The sequence below is a fragment of the Neodiprion lecontei genome, chromosome 2, assembly GCF_021901455.1.
Source record: "Neodiprion lecontei isolate iyNeoLeco1 chromosome 2, iyNeoLeco1.1, whole genome shotgun sequence".
In the NCBI taxonomy this organism is placed as follows: Eukaryota; Metazoa; Arthropoda; class Insecta; order Hymenoptera; family Diprionidae; genus Neodiprion; species Neodiprion lecontei.
Genome location: NC_060261.1, coordinates 38,651,026 through 38,667,934, shown reverse-complemented (window position 1 = coordinate 38,667,934; position 16,909 = coordinate 38,651,026). Strand labels below are relative to the sequence as shown.

The 16,909-nt window shown below is 39.7% G+C and overlaps 2 protein-coding genes across 4 annotated transcripts in view; one reads left to right on the top strand and one right to left on the bottom strand.

Annotated features, from left to right (window-relative positions):
- LOC107225557 (uncharacterized aarF domain-containing protein kinase 5) overlaps positions 1–16,909 on the top strand; it is a 67,469-nt gene that overhangs the window by 21,817 nt on the left and 28,743 nt on the right. The window lies entirely within an intron of this gene.
- The window catches only part of LOC107225559 (tumor protein p53-inducible nuclear protein 2), a 62,352-nt gene that overhangs the window by 20,666 nt on the left and 24,777 nt on the right, over positions 1–16,909 (bottom strand). Inside the window, exon 1 of one of the 3 annotated variants that reach the window (XM_046730351.1) lies at positions 16,444–16,800. The exons of 1 other annotated variant lie outside the window; for it this stretch is intronic. The gene's annotated coding sequence lies outside the window, so the exon portion shown is untranslated. Of the gene's footprint in view, positions 1–16,443; positions 16,801–16,909 lie in introns of those variants that run through there. One more of the 3 variants, XM_015666071.2, reaches the window with a different exon arrangement.

The following is a 16,909-nucleotide window of genomic DNA, read 5'->3' as shown; positions in this document are numbered from 1 at the left end:
CTCACACATAGCGATCAAGAGGATACAAGGGCGAGAAAATCGATCATTAATTTGTCGTGAAAATCCGCTGACGTAATCGTCAAGCGGCGAAGAATTAACCGTGGATCAAACGAGAGAATGACGTTGCCAAGCGAAGGGATGAAAACCCGATTATATGTACATATCAGACGCGAGAAATTTCAATATCTCGATACTCTGTCGTATATTCATCGTTCTGCACTCCCTTTAAAACTCGCAGCGCCGCATAAATTTAGCGAGAACAAATGGCGTAAAAATTTTCAAACCTCACAAATATATTTCTACGATTGAAAGAAACAAACACAGAGTAACTGAAACGAAATCCGAATGCCCGTAAAAATCGTACAAGAAATACCAACTTTTCTTCTAAAGTGAACGGGAAATCGGATCGGATTAAATCTTCGTCGTTAGTCACGATAAGTAATTGTGGTTAACAGAAGTGGAAAATAAATAAATAAATAAATAAAATCACTCGCCTGAACGTGTGTTGCGTTTGAGGAGCCGCGGCAGCAACTACCCGCAATGACAGCCGTCAGCTGACACTGGCTGACAGTACTCGGAGTGGGAGTAAAGACGGCAAGGTAGGAGAAGCATCAATTACTAGTGGTGGGGATAGAACTCAGCTGGGCGAACAGCTGCTGTCATAGGCGCCGAAGCGCGGGGATCGCAGATTTCACACTTCCGATTTTCGTTCCGACGGAAATTCTCAATTTCTGTTTGCATAACAATTTTACTTTCGGCCATATTTCGGTTTAGTTCGTTGCGTCAACAGCGTGGGTAATAACTGGCAAAAGTAGGCAAATTTTCTCGTTTCGTTGCAATGTTTACTTCTTCTTTTTTTTTCTATCATCATTATTTCTGTGCGCCAAGTTTTTGACCAAGCGTCGAATGTAATCTTCCGGTAACGAACCGTATATAAAAGCGATGATTTCAGATTCTTTTCATTAAACCAGAATTTAAATATCGACAATCTGAATCACCAAGGAAACGATCAATGTAGATACTTTTGGAATCGTTGACGAAGTTACGGTATAAAAATATCCATCTTCACTCGACATTTGTACAATACGAACGAACCTCGAAATCAATCGAGTCATTCGTATTTACACGAAATAATTCGATTTCAAAAAAGACTCGTCTTTCCATACTTGACTCGACTGCATCGTTTCCTTCTACCACCTTAAAATTCCATTTCGACTCAACGATCGATTTGAAAACGAAATATTACATTACTAACACGCCCAGAGTGATTGAGATGGACTCGAGAATCCGGAAGAGCGCACAACTGCATCCTGGAAAGTTTTCGCGCGTCGCAGCGTCGGCGGTCGAACAAGCGAGTCGCCCTGCACGGTTCGCTACGAAATGCCCCCTAGCAACAAGAAGAGCTTGTGGGCAAGCTCTTTGTGTCGGGCGTCGAAAAGGGTGAGGCGACGCCCCTGAGACTCGGCAGCCAGCGGGACGCCTGCGCGTCGAGTTTGTGTCGATACTGGCCTCGACGTCCGACGATTCTCCGGACGGGATCCCCACCCCCCCTCGCAAATGGGGACGCCCGACGTCGTTCCTACTTTTGAAGGAACGCAGCCCCCTCGACGACGTTCTCTTCCTTCCGAAAAATTGCAGGGAGGGTAAAGATAGATAGATAGATAGATAGATAGATAGATAGATAGATAGATAGTTAGATAGAGGGAGCGGGATTGCCAAACTTCTGTAACACTTTTTCCTTCTTGGAAGCGTACAACAACCCGGGAACCAAACAGGACGAGGCGACGTTTCGGAGGAAGGATAATAAACTGATCGGTTTACTCGATCGAGATGAGTGTGTAAACAGCACTCGCTCACGGCTCGAGACTCTCTGCTTTCGGATCCCTGCCTCTGGCTGCATTTATATATATATATACCTGTGTTTACGTATACACGTGACGTAAATCATCGGTGTCCAGAGCACTCGTGAGTTACCGATTTTTTTTTTACCCACCATTTTTCATCCTTTTTTTTTGTTTTTCCAATAAATAATGTATGTAGAGATATCGTCAAGACTGAAAACGATTACGCGAATTCGTAACTAGATAAATTTTTTGTTCTTATTCAATTTTTTTTTTCACGTATGTAGGTATTTTTCAATTGATTTACAGATGTCGAATTTTGATGTAACAAAGAATGTATCTGACGAGAGAGCATCAGCCCTTTTTTGGGGGAGGGATTGGTGGTGGTGGTTAAATCGAGCTTACTGCAGCCTCCTAAATAACGGGGTGTTTTGGCGGTTTTCAACAGACGGTAAATCGGGAATTCTATATGTTACACGGAGTTCAAGGAAAGCTTGGAATTCTGGGGGAAGGTTTAGTCGAAGCTACGTGCGGTAATGTTCGTCAATAGGTTCTCCACTGGAGCGCTATTGTTTGGAATCAAAAAAATGGAACGAGCTTCCTTTTGGATCAAATTTTATGTGCCAATGACCAGCGACGCTAACGGGCAGACCCCTTAATGAACATTACTCATCACCGTACCTGCGCCTTTCTTACCGTACGAAAAATTCTATTACATAAAGAGAGAAAAATATTTGAATATTCGTTAAATTATAGCGTCTCTTTGATCTTGCAACTTTACAACTTTGCATAACAGAGTTATGTAAGAATTCTGCAATTTATAGTTTAGCACAATAAACTTGTAACATTATGATCGGCATTGTTTTCACAATTATATTTATAAGTGGAGTTTAGGAGACGGGTGTGATAAATTTCGAAATTACGCCCGTAAATGTCAGGTTCTATAATCTAGAGCATCGAGACGGGGAGCGGGAGTAAAAATTGTCGAAGGTGACCTTTGCCTTGAATTGCACAGCACGCGAAGTTCAAAATCTGTATATATATACAATATATACATACAGCAAAGCTATTCTAAGATTCTGGCACTGAGAACTTTGACTGGGACTTTGCCGGCGAGGTGATTGAATAAATCCTATTTTAAAAAATAATCTTCCGAGAATCAGGCAGGCAGGCACGAACGTACTTCTGTTCTGTCGTCTCTTCCCTTCTCTTACCTTCGCTCCTCGACTCCTCCCGCTGTCGCTCATTGATCAACGTCCGCGTTAGAATCGACGATAGTTAATTACCTGTCCGTCGTATAAAGACGACGACGTCTCGTTTCTCATTGCTCATATTATCCGCGAAGAAGCGAGAACAACATGGGTATAATGCAAAACATGCAATTAGTACGTCAGGCGCAGGAGAAGGTTGCAGGAGAAGAAAAATTACGTTAAATTAATCAATTAGCAACAATTCTGCACTCGGATCACTGCGCAAACGAGCAATAGCTTCTTTTTTTTTCAATTACAGCTAATACCCGCCGTTCGATTGTATACTCGATTTTTCATTTAATTAGAAAAAAGAAAAGAGATTAAAAAAAAAAAAAAAAAAAAAACACAGTGAACACTGAGCTGAGTTACAGACGTGTTATAATTATTGGCTAGAAAAACTGGTCGCTCAGAAAATAATTGGGTACTTATATAGCGGCAGAAGGTACGGTCAAAAAGGGATTTCGACGTTGATGCGTGTTACGTGCGCATGGCTATCTATACGTATAATATAAAGTATCGAGATATCAGTGTTGACAAAGCGATAACAGTCCAATTTCCGTTTTCTTCTTCGTCGGAAAGCGTATTGTACAATACCGTTTTAACATATATCTATCGTACATATTTAACGACTATTTTCCAAACGGTTTACACATCGTAATTCCGTGCAAAAGTATGAAAAACCGCATCGCCGCGCTCGCTCGCGTGTAAAATTTTTATTGACTTATTAATATAATTTGCAAATTGGCGATCATGCGACCGTCGCGTCGCCATTTCGCGCCATATTGCAAAGTCCCAGCGTAGGTTAACAATAATAGACGCACGGCATGATGCAACGTATAACGTATATAAAGTGTTAACATTCATTAGCGTCCGGCGAAACAAACGAGGGATAAAACGAGAGATAAATTATAACAAGGTTATAATAAGCCGGGAATCGGTGATACGAGTTGTTTTTTTTTCTCCTCTGTCAAAGGATAAGGAGAATTAAAAAGGATTGCAAATGCAATTTCGACAAACGGAAAAACGAAATATTATTTAAAAAGTATGTATGTGCCATGAAAAATGTTGCGTAAAAAATATTTTTAATATCTTTAAACGGTAATTGGAGCCTTTTTTAATTCTCCTGTTCGAATAACCTCGTCTGTGAAAGTAGTATCACTTTATTCTTCGCGTACGCGAAATAATTTCTCTCCTCGCGTCGGGCATCGCGCCAAGTGGTGCAGCAAGGCTGTTTACGTGTATTTAGAAGTATTTAGGCGTCGGTACGCACGAGTGAAGACCGATGATTGTTATTCGACGGTGGCTGTGCAGGCGGTTTGGTTCACGATCATCCGAGAGCGCCGCCGCTCTCCGTTACTTGCGGAGAAAATTACAATATAGGTACGATCTCGGCGTGCTGAGTGCAGTTAAATTTACCTACGAAAATTCCGGACGATCAACGCGTATCTCACATCTGAACAAATTTATAAACGACAAATTACACACTTTACTCAACTGCATAAATTCCCGATAATAATAATCGTGCGAAAATTCACAAAGTTGGTTATAACTTGTAACAACACCGGTGCGATACACGGTTATCGCTTATTTTGAACTGTTGTTGTTGTTGTTGTTGTTGCTGTTGTGAGTATACGAAATTTTTCGACATCTTATCGTGGATCAGTGGATAATTTTTTTCATTGCAAGTCGAATACCAAAAAATAATTATTACTACGTCGGATATTTTCTTCCATCATAATCAACGATGTAGAAATATATCAACCAGGTTAGAGTGAAAAAAAGAAGTTTGTTAATCGTTAGTGACAATCTGCAGAAATGCGTAAACACGACTGTAATATTAACCGATCACCGTCTTAAATTGCTCCTTTTTTTCTTTCCTTTTTCTAAATGTCATATAATTTTCAATCCGGAATTCCGAGATTTCGTTCAGACTAGACGAAAGAAAAATAGTGTAATTCTTTTTATCGCTATATATTGATGCTCAGCAGATCAAGTATATAAGGTATATAAAGATAATACCCCTGTGTGTTGTAGTCACGAGTGCAATGACCATGTATAATATAAATATTACAGATAGGAAGATACGAGAATGACGATGAGCATCATTGTCATTATCGTCAGCTTTATACAAATTCTTTCAGAGTCGTCGATTACCGAAATTAACTTCGTGCTTTCTGGATTTTTCTTTTTTTTTTTGTCAAAGTAATTGCGTAATGGAAAACATGCATCCGTATGTATTTGTATATACCTAATATGCATATATCATATGCGTCGGGTAAAAATAGTACTAGGAAAAAGTCGAAGGAACGAAGTAAACACAGTCCGCGGCAATGCGAATGAACTGACAATCAATACCGGGCGACCCGAGCCCGTTCCGTTCCGTTTCGTTCCGTTCCGTTCCGTTCCCTCCTCGTCCCGCAAAATCCCCGCCGTAATAGGAGCAGCTCCGCGTTTTCCGTATCCCCGTGAAACTTCCCACCGCCGACGACTACAACGGTTATCGACCCCCGCAGAGCCGGAGGACTGGATAACGTCAACGGTTCCTGGACTGCAGCCCGTGCGTTTGACTGCCGAGTTTTCTCTTCGTACACATTACGTATAAATTACGTGAACGAAAACAGTCCGCCTTGTTATTTGGCAAGCAAAGCTGCGCGTTGCACGCTGCAGACTGCACGGCAAAATGATGCACGAGAGTAAAGATTTCAATTCCGTTTATGCGGAGGGCAGGCAGCCCTCAAGTCGACGTCTCGGTTTCCGGTCCGCGGTTCTTTGTTCGGGGAGTTTTAAAAGCTGCCCTGCAAACAAGTGTGGGTACCACGTTTTGTAGGGTCGATAATACTTAAGACTCGACTTTTATTTGCCGGCTGGTCCCGGGAGTTCCAGGATTCCCTTACGCCTCCACCCTAGTTCTTCAAAAACCGACTTCCTACTTCGCGCCGAGACCAATCTGGAGATGGTTGGTTCGTTTACTGGTGCTGCTTCGGCCCTTAAGGGGGTGCCCTGATCGATTTCCACCTTGTCGCGTATATATATCTCCAATTATCGAAGAGCACGTATCTCAAAGGCGAAAAAAGGCTTGTGAAAAAAAAAAGAGGAAGAAAAAGAAATGTTGAAAATGAAGCCAAAAAGCACATCCTGCCTTCTCTTTCACGCATATAAAATACTATACGTTCACGAATCATACACACTTAACGTACAATTGTGCTGTTTAATTTGGCGAACACCGTGCACCGCGTCACTGTATAAAATGATGTTTCAAAAGTAAATTCCAACCATTGCGTAGGTAATGTGCGTGCGTGCGTGTGTGCGTGTGAGAATACACAAGCCGTAATTAGCCAGATCTATTTCCGGATGAAAAGGCGGCTGCAAAAACAAACGCGAACCCTCCGCAGATTTTCCCCGATGTTTATTCGCCTCGTATCATTGCCCGTACGCATATACCTGTTGCGGTTAAAGAATTAAACGATGATTGATGAGAAATTTAAAAATACAACGGATGATAACGTGCGTATAACGGCATACGGAGCTTGCAGAAATTATTTTTACACGGTAATGAATTTTTCCCAAAGGTGATCGATAATAATTATAATTGACGAAGACTTTATCACGGACGAGCCTCTCCGATTTCCTCCCTCCCTTTAAATATTATACTTTCACTCACGGGCCTCTTACGTTTCACCCTCGACCGATCGATGAGCCGCGTATGTACCTACATATACGTATAACGTAGCATTTTATCAACGTCTTATCGCCGCCGGCGCGAGTTTACGCGAGAAGATAAGCCGAGGAAACTCACGCCACCCGTCTTTAATTGCTTTCCCTACTTTTTTCTCCCTACTTCTCTTTCTCTCTCTCTTTCTTTCTTCCATGTACTCGAAAAAGAGAGAAAATACATACAACAGACGTAAAAATAAACCGTGTTACATTAAATGAATAACAAAGCCAACCTGCGAGTATAAGACGATACATGTTCTACAGCCGTATAACGTCAGTAAGTTTTTTACCGGTCGACAGGTTAATACGTAGGCATTTAACGCATAATTTGTATCAACGTGCAACCGGAGATAGACGCGTTGTGTTAGCTCGCACGCACGTCGAAAACACCTCGGAGCATGATCAATAACATGTTATGGATCCGTTAATAACTATCCGAAAAGTTGGAAAGAAAAAATATTGTTATCGTACTAGATGTGACGATGATGACGATGATTGTATCGAAATTCTTGTCGATTTTAACGAACATTGATATTTATTTATTTACGCCGTTTCTTCTTTCTCACATGTACCATTAATAATATACCCCTTATTGTAAAGTCGATTCGACGATAATACCGAGACTTGAGAGAGTATTATTTACGATTTAGCGCATCGATGGCAACAGTATCATGTATACGTATGTACGTATGTGTTTCAAAACTGAACGTTTTCTATAAGTTAGAGGATAAATGAAAACATTATGGAATTCAAAAACAGGAATACCCGTGTTTCTGCGTAATTTTATATGTGTCGTTTAGTGAAAGCTGTTAATTTTAGCAACTGTGTCTAATTGTTGAGATGTAACTAAACGGCGCTGATCTAGGAAAAACGACATACGCGTAATATACATGTTATATTACGTGTAGAAAAAAGAAAGAAACATGAACAAACAAAAAAAATTGTAAAATATCCCGAGTATAGAGATCTGTGAATAAATCGAGTTGACCAGGATTATTGAAGACACAAATTTTGATAACAAAAATCAACCGAACCTTGAAACGATACGTTGCGGCATTACTTAATTCAATTCGATTACAAAATTTTCGTTAACGATTTCGAAATTAAGCAGGCGACGTTATATACGCGTATGTACACACACACATATGATTATGTATATATATATATAATGATCGTTGCCTGGGGTGAAGTTTGTATAAACGATGATTAATGGCGACGCTGAAATGAAGTGCCATCACCTACGCGTACGTACATACAGGAATAGGAGGGCGACGGTGGAGTTGGGAAGAATCGCGGGGTCATTTCACTCTCGATTATCTGCTCCTCTACCGCCACAGCGTGATAATATACCTACAGAGTTAATAGTTGTATTCACATATTCGCTGCAATTATTCCACACTACATGATAAAGTTTTATGTCAAAATTTATTCATCTACACTTGTCAACGGCGCCATCAAAACTTGGCCAATTTCACGGTGTCCACTGGTGAGAGATTTCGAAAAACGATCAGAAACGTCACAGAATTCATCGGTTCATGGTAAAAAAATTAAGGCGGTATGAAAGGAGAAGAATCAAAATTCTAAGAAATACATTTTTCCGCGTATGTACTCGGTTCCAATGACCATTGTCGGTCATGAATGTACTTTTGAATACTTTCATTTATGTACAAAAATACAACATGAATTAGGAATGTTTAAATCAAATTGTAAAACCAGTCATTTTGACTGATCTGGGTAGTTCTAGTGTTAGAAAGGGCATCGTCGTGTGTCTGGAGGTGTTAGGTAAAGGGTGTAGGGTGAAGGGTGAAGGTGTAGGTGCAGGTACTCGGCGCACTGCGCGTTCCGGAAAGAAGAAGGCAGTCGGCCGGTGGTCGCTTAGCTACGAAAGCTGTCCATTGGCCGAGGATCGTCGTTGGTTGTTTTCAAAGGTTAGGTTCAGCGACCTTAGCGCACTGACCCGTACCCGTACAGCGTAGGTAGACCGAGCGTAACTCTAACGTTCCGGTTGTCGACTAATTTCGAGAATGAAATTGACACGACGAGGGAAATACGCTCGGAAAAGATGACATTTTTCTTTCCGTCACATTGAAGTTTAGTAACGCGTTGTCGGAAAAACGGTTATTTCGCGATTTCAGAACTGCCTGAAACTCAGTAAACAGTTGCGGAACAAAACGCACTGATATTTCGAAATCTGATTACGAGTTCCTTAAAAATCCTTGTAAAATTAAGAAAACAGTGATTTTCTCCCCAATGTTTCGTTACGACAATGTTACCAACGTAAAACGAGCTCGCGATCGGATTCTTCTAATCGCGTCGACGTTGTACCGCGAATAAACGAACGCCGTGCAAAGGATTGATTCTGATCGAAACTTTAATACGACAGGAAAGCTCCGACGTTGGCACGATGGCGTGACAAACGAACGAAGTGAATGAAACGAACGAGGCGAGTGGAGTCGAGGATTTCGGATCACCCTGACTCGCGGGCACCGTTACAACGAGTTCAAGGGTCTTTCTTACAGCGAGCATTCATACCGCAAGGATCTCTAGTCTGCACCGAGGCCTTTGTCGCTTACGATCAACGTACCCCGTGTCTCCGCTACGCGTACAAAGTACCGTATAAGTGTATGCATGTATTACGGTAGTACGCGTGGCGATTTCGCAACGACCTTTTGTGTGTAACGAACCGTAGGATACTGTATTATTATAGGGGCAGCGTAGAAGGACACGAGCCTCGACATCGGTGCCTGGATCAGTTGAGATCGTAATATCGAGCAGCGGCGATGATTCAATTTTATTTAACGCGTTGGCGTTCTCCGTTCACGAAAAAAACCGAGGCGACTTTGTTCCTTGACATTTGCGGAGAGACAAAATAATAACAACAACAACAACAACAACAACAACAATAATAATAATAATAATAAAACGACTACGATGTGACTTTCTTCGAATTCGTGAATTATAATGAAATCGACAAAATCAGGTCAAGGGCCACGAGGTTAAAGTCAGTAACGTTATCGTAACGAAACATTGGGGAAAAAATTATTTTCTCAACTTTCAAGTGATTTTTAAAAGACTAAGATGTTTTATTACGGTTTACTGGATTACAGACAATTTCAAAATCGCGAAATGATAGTTTTTATCTCGGCATGAATCGTTACGATGACGTTACTAACTACGATATGATCAAGGAACAAGGATCGTGAAATCGGCGTACCGAGACGAAAAATCATGCAGAGAATGAGGGGTAAAAATGGGGAATTTTTTTTTTTGTCGTGTTTCGGAGTATTCGGTGAACCCGCAGGCAGTTACCATCCGTATAACCAGACTGATTAACGATTCTCGATCAATTCGCTCGAGGTTTGATCGGTAAGCTATGTGTAATGCTATACGATACCAATATTGACTATATTCGCGTCAAGTGAATAATCTCCCTAATCGACAGTGTTTCAACTTTCGATCTCCCAGATTTTGCATTATTATCTTATACCGCAGCGAGTTTGAAATCAAAGTTGAATATCTTATGCGCACCTGCGATATGAGGAAAGAAAGAGAGAAAAAAAAAAAAAAACGTGGACGTTGAGAAATTTGTCATTCGTTCGATTATCCTACGCACATGGTATACCATGTTATACGCGCGTGAATATCTTACCGAACTTCCTCGACGACACGTAAATAGCTCCTCGTCGTTTTTTCCCCGATACGCCACAAGTTTGATAATGCGTACAATTTTTTCCACCTTCGATACGTTAGAAAGAAGAATATGAAGAAGAAAAGAATGCAAGAAAACATGAGACTTAAAGCTATAGTCGTAAACGTCTAGTATATATATATATATTTTCCCAAAAATACGGCAGAAAAGTTTACTCAACCACAATGATAACTTTTCCGACCTGAAAAGCGATAGTAGGAAAGTAAACGTTATGGTTGAGTTGGGAGTCAAGAATAATTTTCGACAGCTCTTGTAAGTCGTTATTTTCAATTGACATTGAAAATAAAAAATGCAAATTAATGTTCGACGACCGTACTACGCGAGTATTTTCTCGTGTTGGATGTCAAAAATATAGTTTACGGTCTAAAAAAAAAAATAAAATTCATGCTAAATGTGTGCTAAAATCGACTGCTCAATTTATTTATGACAAAAATCCAAACGGCTCCTCTTTACACTTGTGCTAAAGTGCCCAATACTTTCGAGGCCTCTTTTTAGACGAGGAGCAAGAATTTTCTTCGTCCGCTCGAACGAAAATCGAAAAGTTTTTTCATTTGAAACACCTTAATAAACATCTTACATATACATATATATATATATATATTCTTACGGTAAAACGTAATGACGCAACTTCAAATCGACGAACTATTCACTGATTATACCAGATACGTAGATATGTACTTATATATGTATATACAAGTTTGATAAACTAGATATGCGCATTATTCGTAAACAAACGTATGTGTACAATAACGCATAATATGCCAGCCCATTGATATTCCGGCTTATCGACGCGTCGTTGATTATTTCTTCATTCATCTATAGTCGTAGATTTGATCAACAGATGCTATATTATAAGGAATCGTCGATTCGTTACGATATCAGTTTTTATACGAGATATATATTATACAGACATAACAGTGACTCAGGTGATGCGCGACGATCGATGTACATACATGGAGTACGAGTATCACACATGTGACTTAATGTCGTTGATTGACGAAAATATGTTTACCAAGAGCGTTGAATTATATTTTATTTTGTTATTTTTTCTATTCAAACATTGAAAATACTACGCATCACCTCTCTCCCTTAAATATCTTAAAATTATACGAGTTATAGCCATCTCAACTTATCGCTGTACAGATACGTAATGTGTTATGTATGCTGCTTTGAAAATATTTATATAATATTTTTCCAAGCGATTCTACGTAGGAAGGTGTATTAATAATACGTATAACATTCGTTGGAACATCTCACCGCATACGTCACTTTAGCGATATTTACGTTACGCGTATTGCGTGTTACAATTATTACGCTTTGCCAAAACATGTGTCACGTATACACACACACACACACACACACACACACACACACATATATAAAGCGAGAGAAAAATCGCGATCAACAAGACTTAATTGGTTTACCTATAAAATGTTGACATTAAATTCGTTGATGAAAAAGGTCCTGTCGCGTGAAAAAGTGTTGAGAAAAGTTAGCATTTTTTTTGTAAACACTTCCGATCGAGATAAGCCCGAATTGTGTTGGGAAATGAATTGATCGCCGCTGTGTAAATACAATGATACTTAATCTGCGTCGTTAAATTGCAACGTATGTACTTGAAATTGGCGGGAAAAACAAGCTCTCGACGCCTGTTAAAACGTTGCGGGCTTGACGGTGTGTATTTTCTGCTATATTAGAAAAATGCAATAGAGAAAAGAAAGAGAAGAAGAAAAATAAAAATCATCGTTACTCGGGCGTATCTGCATCGATGATGCAAATTTTCCACGTTATTCAGTCCTGACTTCGGAATTTTTTGAAAAAATTAGATTACAGTCAAGAGCCGATCGTCGTTACAAGATTGAAATTTCACGAGGCACAACTCTATCTTTCGGTATAAAAACTTTTCATAAATTCATGTAGCGGTTCTATGCATTACTATGTACTTTTATGTATGCATGTATGTACAATAATGTACATGTATTACACTGCATCTGTCATTCCTCGGCTATTACTTACCCTACCACCACTACCGTTAAACAACAACCACTAGCACGGAAAAAATCGCAAATTTCACATGCGACCGGCCGGATTTCCAGCAGTTTAATCGAAAACTATTCAGACGCGTTGGAATCTCGCTGCGGTTTTTCGACAGCTGAGCGCATATCTTTTAATCGCCTCTCGTGCGCTATATGTACAAACATATTTATATAATAATAATAATTAATTACAAGAGTAGAAAATACACAGGCGATTATTTTAGCGATGACGCAACGCTCTCGCAGAAATCAACAAAAATTGTATAATAAAATCTGTACCGCGTATTGCAATACGACGCGATACGATAAAGAAATATGTTGCAGACGATGAAAAAATTTCAAGAAAGAAAAATTGTTTCAGTTTAGATATACGTACGTATCAAGACGATCGAGCGGCACAATTGCAGTGAAGTTTGAAGCGAGTAATCGTCTAGCGTTATAGCGACGCGACGAGCGGATGAGTAAAAACGTGTAAGCTGCAGAAATACCCCGTACTTTTCATCTATCGGACCTTTTGTGTTCACCTTAAAAAATGTTTGCAACAGCAAGCTGTGGTAGATGTATCGCTTGAGAACGGATCCTATACGCACGCGCACCGTTTACTCGTATAAAAATATCACTGTAAGGTAAAACACGTTTCTCTTGTACTAATTCCTAACTGTGATACATTCGTAAATAAAAATTGGCAAAAAAAAAGAAAAAAAAAAAAAAGAAACACGTTTCATTGCGCGTGTGAACAAACGTCTCGTTTCGCAACGCACTTGTTGCACTCGTTATACGCGTGCAACGTACATCGAGTATAGGTATAATTGTATCTGCATATATGCTGCAGCAGGTTCGCCGCGTGAAATGCGTGTGGGTGCCATGTAATATCTTACATATGAACACACGCGTGTAGAGGTATAATGTAATACGTACGAAGTGAATTGGTCGCGTAAATTGCTGCGAGGACATGGTACACGCGGTAGGAACTTCGAGTTGAAGGAGGAATCGATAATCTCTCATTTTATCTTTCCCTTTCTCTCTCTCTCTCTCTCTCTCTCTGGCTCATTGTTTCTATCTTTCTTTCTTTCTTTCTTTCTATTTCGAACGAAGGTCAGTACGCACGTAACGCAATATAATATAATATATGTATAATGTAGGTATAACCTACATACATAAAAGCCACGCATGGGTTTGCGGTTCATGCGAGTGTGAATCACGAAGGATCCGCGTTGCCCGCGACTAATTTCTACGTCCATTAACGGGGTTTCTCTTTATCTCGGTAATATACGTTATAATAACGTAATTACGCTAACTGGGTCAAATCGATTTTACGTGTATATAATATATATATGTACCGTATACACACATATTTTATATATATATATATATATATACATATATACCATTATTCGACGGCCAGACCGCAGCATTTATGCAAATCATCGCGTCCCAGGCGGCTGCAGGTTCGATGATTACACACGTGTGAACCTGTCGTGTAAAAACACGTATGCACGTATATACGTACATATTTATGCGTAACCGTGAAAAATTTAAGACGAGATTATTTATATCGTTGCAAATAATTAATTTTTTCACATTCCTGCAATTTATAATGGCTAGACTTTGTTTTTTCGCTGCACCTTCGACCGCACGAAGGTCTTTTCAATTTTTTTCAAAAATTGCCGAGACGCGATCAGGCTACGAATTTTTTCCCTGCAACTTTACACGCTTGTAACGAGCAGGTATTATAAATAAATATTAATAATATAAATGGCGACGCGTAATTCTGCCGATTTTTTTTCCTGCTATCCATATATTGCAATACATTATAATCCTTTAAAAATAATCTTTCGTTCGTGTATGAATAACAATTATGCATGAAAGATTCGGCTGCGGAAGAGGAAGTTTTTCTTAGCACAATGTTACATGCTCTTGGAATATTCTCATCGCGATTTTATTGCACCGCGCTAATGACAAGGGCGCAAAAAACTTGTTACGTACAGTTCGTTCACAACGACCGATAAGACGGGCGAAAAATTAGTAACAAGAATCGTGAATCACGATGATAAAACGCGTAGACTTGAGATCGAAACGTTATTTCCAAATAATTGGAATAAGATAAAAATTCAACTAAAATAAATATAAATTGCGAAAGATTTTTACTACCGTTTTAAAACCGTCAAAGGAGTTCATCTATTTAAATAGAGTTTGTACAGATATTGGCTAAATCGCAGATGTTCGTTATCCACCCCACTTTCTTCTATCCAACAAAAAATAAAAGAAATTAAAAAAAAAAAATAACAAATAGGAATAAATAAATCACACAACAATTGCACCGCGCGCTTAATTATTACATCGATGACGTTCCTCGTCGCACATGTATACGTACACCCACATCCCATACATACGATACACCAATCGTTTTCCAAACGTGCGGTACAATATGAGAAACAAAGCACTCGTTGACATAAGCCAGCGTATAATGACGCCGTAGGCGTGAAACAAAGGCTAGTTATGACTGAAACTCGTCTTTAGCGGTGTCGGGTTAGAGCGAATAGAAAGAATCGCGCGTGTCTGAGGAACGGAGGGCCGGATAATTAAACAGGTTTCGTCATTGTTGTATTTATTGTCGGTATGTCGTGTTATCGGGTATTGTTTTGTTTACAATATCCAGGTATACGCGTACACACGCATACGCAGGAATTTGCCAACTTATTGTTATGACTGAATATTTTATCACAGCGTATTATCGTATCGCTAATTAATTAGAGAATTAATAAAATCTACGCTGTATACAGTAGCCACACATACGCACGCAAATACAACTCATGTTTTACGTCTATCCTCAACTCGTTATACTCGCTACTCGTATCACAAACGATCCTCGCATTCGTCGTTAATTCCACAGCCTCGGTGACCCAGTGTTACACATATACAACACGTTATATACGCATGATGCGCGTGCGTATGTATAACGTGATAAATAAATTCGCGGTAATCAAGTCTCGCAGGGTTGCACGTGCCTAATATCTTTCTCTTCTATTCCCGCGATTGAAATTAAACGGGAAGATCGTCGCGACTTGAATTATACGAAAGGTATAGAAAATTATTGAATTACATATTGAAGAATATGTATGTATGTATGTTTATACACACGCACACGCACGTATATTTACACTGCGTAAAACGTGTGTTAAACGTATCTGGCTTTGTGTTTCTTTTATCTGGCAGAGAACAAATTCCAGGCGTATATACCCACACATACATTATACGTTTTTACCTACAATACGCGTTATTCGCGAAGCGTTTCGACGTGCAATATAACATTACACGCGCCTTCGCTCGGCATAAAGGGACAAAGAATTTCATTCTTTCAGCGAAATACCTACACTTGTTAAAATTCATTATACGGGTTATACGCGTGCACGTAACGCGCAGCATATTATACGTATAACGCAAGACGATAAAATAGTTGGTGCACACGTGTGAAACCGATTAGAGTTGAACGTTTCTTATTGTTTTTCGTCTCTATACTTTACATCGCTCATTCTCTATTTTATCGACGATGCAAATCGTGCAGCGAGGTTTTAATTTCCATAAAGCCAAAACTTAAACAGTCAGAAATTGAATCTTCTTATTGTCGGAGACAAGTGAGTAAAAATACGTGCTGTAATTAATAATTTCTAAATCAACGTTCCGCACTTTTCTCGACAACGATAAATTCATCACGCGTGTAATACGCGCATGATATATTTATACTCTGCGAAATAGGTAACGATATAAGAGAGGATTCGCGGGTGTAAATTTTTTCTTTTTTTTTTTTTTTTTCTTTCACACACACATCTTCAGTTTCCAATATTTTTATGAGAAGGAAAACGAACAAACAAAATAAAAAATTGATCACCTACCAGGCGGATTACGTTGTATCCAGAATACGTCCGATGCGGTGATAAAAAGCACTCGATTTATCAACACTATGTCTATATATATATATATATATTATTAAAACTCGTCTGTAAGACCGCGAATTTGAACCGCTGTTAGAATTGTCAGTACCTGTAACGTATACCCAACGACAAATCTTGACTCAGGCGTGGATAATAAGCGTAGAGTGTATAGGAGGTACGTTTCAGGTGTGCCTGTGATATCTGTTATCGCAGGGAGAGTAAGAGAGAGAGAGAGAGAGAGAGAGAGTGTAGAATCACTTTTTCACGATGCCCGCGTCCCGTGGGCTGGCAGTACAATTGGCAACTGACGTTACTGACGTTCGGCAGAGTCTCGCTCGGCCGAACCACGCGTATTTCGCTCGGCTGTAACCAATCAGCTGATAACCACGTGCTCGCCTCCACTCCGCAGACTGGGTGTGAGAGAGAG